This window comes from Lampetra fluviatilis, unplaced genomic scaffold (genome assembly GCF_964198595.1).
Source record: "Lampetra fluviatilis unplaced genomic scaffold, kcLamFluv1.1 SCAFFOLD_453, whole genome shotgun sequence".
NCBI classification, from domain to species: domain Eukaryota; kingdom Metazoa; phylum Chordata; class Hyperoartia; order Petromyzontiformes; family Petromyzontidae; genus Lampetra; species Lampetra fluviatilis.
Window position 1 is genome coordinate 27,233 of NW_027621536.1, and position 4,826 is coordinate 32,058.

Genomic DNA, 4,826 nt, shown 5'->3' on the forward strand with positions numbered 1-4,826 from the left:
TTACGTGGTTGTTTAGTTACTGCAGCTACAAACTATTAACATTCCTTCCCTTTATTAGTGCTACCCCTATCCCCTCCCTTTGATGCTGCTAATCCTGCATAATGCACGGGCATAATATGACTTTGAAACTCCCCGCCCACCTCCTACGCATTCCACAAGTAGTACTAATCCCATATCTGCATTTCCCATAAATATGCTAAATTCCTCTTGAGATGCAAATTATTTTGTCAAGGCGCCCTTCCCCCCTTCCAACCCAGCTTAAATATACGCTGCCAAGCGTGGTGGTGTTTCATTCAGACGCTGTCTCCCCGACAGACCTGTACATTCAGACGCTGTCTTTCCGACAGACCTGTACATTCAGACGCTGTCTTTCCGACAGACCTGTTCATTCAGACGCTGTCTTTCCGACAGATCTGCACATTCAGACGCTGTCTTTCCGACAGACCTGTACATTCAGACGCTGTCTTTCCGACAGACCTGTTCATTCAAACGCTGTCTTTCCGACAGACCTGTTCATTCAGACGCTGTCTTTCCGACAGATCTGCACATTCAGACGCTGTCTTTCCGACAGACCTGTACATTCAGACGCTGTCTTTCCGACAGACCTGTTCATTCAAACGCTGTCTTTCCGACAGACCTGTTCATTCAGACGCTGTCTCCCCGACAGACCTGTTCATTCAGACGCTGTCTTTCCGACAGACCTGTTCATTCAGACGCTGTCTTTCCGACAGACCTGTTCATTCAAACGCTGTCTTTAGACGCTGTCTTTCCGACAGACCTGTTCATTCAGACGCTGTCTTTCCGACAGACCTGTACATTCAGACGCTGTCTTTCCGACAGACCTGTTCATTCAGACGCTGTCTTTCCGACAGACCTGTTCATTCAGACGCTGTCTTTCCGACAGACCTGTTCATTCAGACGCTGTCTTTCCGACAGACCTGTTCATTCAGACGCTGTCTTTCCGACAGACCTGTTCATTCAGACGCTGTCTTTCCGACAGACCTGTACATTCAGACGCTGTCTCCCCGACAGACCTGTTCATTCAGACGCTGTCTTTCCGACAGACCTGTTCATTCAGACGCTGTCTTTCCGACAGACCTGTTCATTCAGACGCTGTCTTTCCGACAGACCTGTTCATTCAGACGCTGTCTTTCCGACAGACCTGTACATTCAGACGCTGTCTCCCCGACAGACCTGTTCATTCAGACGCTGTCTTTCCGACAGACCTGTACATTCAGACGCTGTCTTTCCGACAGACCTGTTCATTCAGACGCTGTCTTTCCGACAGACCTGTTCATTCAGACGCTGTCTTTCCGACAGACCTGTTCATTCAGACGCTGTCTTTCCGACAGACCTGTTCAATCAGACGCTGTCTTTCCGACAGACCTGTTCATTCAGACGCTGTCTTTCCGACAGACCTGTTCATTCAGACGCTGTCTTTCCGACAGACCTGTACATTCAGACGCTGTCTCCCCGACAGACCTGTTCATTCAGACGCTGTCTTTCCGACAGACCTGTACATTCAGACGCTGTCTTTCCGACAGACCTGTTCATTCAGACGCTGTCTTTCCGACAGACCTGTTCATTCAGACGCTGTCTTTCCGACAGACCTGTTCTTCGCCTGAGGACGGCTGCTTGCGTTGTGGCCGAAACGTCGTGAGAATTGTATTTTATTATGTTTTATTTTTATTATTTTATTATTTCCCTTCTACATGACTCAACCGAAAGAACCACTTCCCGTGATCCAATCGAGTTGACATTTTCCACACAAACTCGTTGTGCGTGACAATGAATGTTCGTGAAAAAAAAATTCCAAAATTTTACAGTTTTTAGGACAAAAATATTATATTTATTTACCAATTGCTTAATGGTGCAATGCAATCATCTGACCCATAGGTGGCAGCCATCTCAAGCCAGAGGACGAGAGGACTCTAGCCGCCCGTTTCAAAGACCAATGTCCTTACATATTTAATTTAAAATACCAACGTGATGAAAATGAAACTCTTACTCAAGATAAACAGAAATGAATGATAAAATAAAACCGATGCCACGCATATAAAGGATTGATAGTGAACAAAAACTTTGTTTTACGGGTTAATTTTTTATGCTATCGGCATACACCCCATTTTCATTGATTTTACCCGAAATTAACACCGTCACTTATGATTGCAAGTTGTTGCGAGTCCGTGACTGCTTTAGTGTTAAAACACGGTGCTGTCTTTCTCGGATGGTGTGTTTATAATATCATCATTTTATGTAGATATCCACATTTATTTAAGATTTGTCTTCCGCAAGTTTTAATTGAAAAATGCAATATTTGATCTCAAAAACCGGATGTGATAGACAAAAACTGATGCCAGATTTGGAATCAGCGCCCCCAAAATTACATTAAAACCGTTGAAAAGTGTGTTGACCAAGTGTCGTTTAAAGCGATTTGAAGCGTGTTACATTTTTATTTTGGGGGGTGAGGGGAGGTCAGAGCTTTGTGACGTCATATTTGAGGGGGGGGGTCTCTGTGTGAGTCTGTGGGTCTCTGTGTGAGTCTGTGGGTCTCTGTGTGAGTCTGTGGGTCTCTGTGTGAGTCTATGGCTCTCTGTGTGAGTCTGTGGGTCTCTGTGTGAGTCTATGGCTCTCTGTGTGAGTCTGTGGGTCTCTGTGTGAGTCTATGGCTCTCTGTGTGAGTCTACAGGTCTCTGTGTGAGTCTCTCTGTGGGTCTATGTCTCTCTGTGTGAGTCTATGGCTCTCTGTGTGAGTCTGTAGGTCTCTGTGTGAGTCTGTGGCTCTCTGTGTGAGTCTGTGGGTCTCTGTGTGGTGAGTCTGTGGGTCTCTATGTGAGTCTACGGGTCTCTGTGTGAGTCTATGGCTCTCTGTGTGAGTCTATGGGTCTCTGTGTGAGTCTACGGGTCATTGTGTGAGTCTGTGGGTCTCTGTGTGAGTCTATGGGTCTCTGTGTGAGTCTGTGGGTCTCTGTGTGAGTCTATGGGTCTCTGTGTGGTGAGTCTATGGGTCTCTATGTGAGTTTGTGGGTCTCTGTGTGGTGAGTCTGTGGGTCTCTGTGTGGTGAGTCTGTGGGTTTCTGTGTGGTGAGTCTGTGGGTCTCTGTGTGAGTCTGTGGGTCTTTGTGTGGTGAGTCTATGGGTCTCTATGTGAGTCTGTGGGTCTTTGTGTGGTGAGTCTGTGGGTCTCTGTGTGAGTCTGTGGGTCTATGTGTGGTGAGTCTGTGGGTCTCTGTGTGGTGAGTATGTGGGTCTCTGTGTGGTGAGTATGTGGGTCTCTGTGTGAGTCTGTGGGTCTCTGTGTGGTGAGTATGTGGGTCTCTGTGTGAGTCTGTGGGTCTCTGTCTGGTGAGTCTGTGGGTCTCTGTGTGAGTCTATGTCTCTGTGTGGTGAGTCTATGGGTCTCTATGTGAGTCTATGTCTCTCTGTGTGAGTCTACGGGTCTCTGTGTGAGTCTACAGGTCTCTGTGTGAGTCTACGGGTCTCTGTGTGAGTCTATGGGTCTCTGTGTGAGTCTACGGGTTTCTGTGTGAGTCTACGGGTTTCTGTGTGAGTCTCTGTGTGAGTCTATGGGTCTCTGTGTGAGTCTGTGGGTCTCTGTGTGAGTCTATGGGTCTCTGTGTGAGTCTGTGGGTCTCTGTGTGAGTCTATGGGTCTCTGTGTGAATCTATGGGTCTCTGTGTGAGTCTGTGGGTCTCTGTGTGAGTCTGTGGGTCTCTGTGTGAGTCTGTGGGTCTCTGTGTGGTGACGTCCTGTGACGAGGGGGGGAGGTGTCAAAAATTGTCCGAAATCGCGTGACGTCATTTATGGACGGCCCCTTAGGCTATAGGACGGCGTGTGAAGTGTGTGGGGCGGAGGGGCAGCTGCAGGTCACGTGGCGGGCAGCAGAGGGCAGCAGAGGCGTTGAACGCGTTCGGACACGGCGAGGGGGAGCGGTGGGACAGCGGTTAGCGCGCTCCACGTAACACCTACAGCCAACAGAGAACACAGAGACCCACAGACTCACACAGAGAGACTCACACAGAGACCCACAGACTCACCACACAGAGACCCACAGACTCACCACACAGAGACCCACAGACTCACCACACAGAGACCCACAGACTCACACAGAGACCCACAGACTCACCACACAGAGACCCACAGACTCACCACAGAGACCCACAGACTCACCACACAGAGACCCACAGACTCACCACACAGAGACCCACAGACTCACCACACAGAGACCCACAGACTCACCACACAGAGACCCACAGACTCACCACACAGAGACTCACAGACTCACCACACAGAGACCCACAGACTCACACAGAGACCCACAGACTCACCACACAGAGACCCACAGACTCACCACAGAGACCCACAGACTCACCACACAGAGACCCACAGACTCACCACACAGAGACCCACAGACTCACCACACAGAGACCCACAGACTCACCACACAGAGACCCACAGACTCACCACAGAGACCCACAGACTCACCACAGAGACCCACAGACTCACCACACAGAGACCCACAGACTCACCACACAGAGACCCACAGACTCACCACACAGAGACCCACAGACTCACCACACAGAAACCCACAGACTCACACAGAGACCCACAGACTCCCCACACAGAGACTCACAGACTAACACAGAGACCCACAGACTCACCACACAGAGACTCACAGACTAACACAGAGACCCACAGACTCACCACACAGAGACCCACAGACTCACCACACAGAGACCCACAGACTCACCACACAGAGACTCACAGACTCACACAGAGACCCACAGACTCACCACACAGAGACCCACAGACTCACACAGAGACTC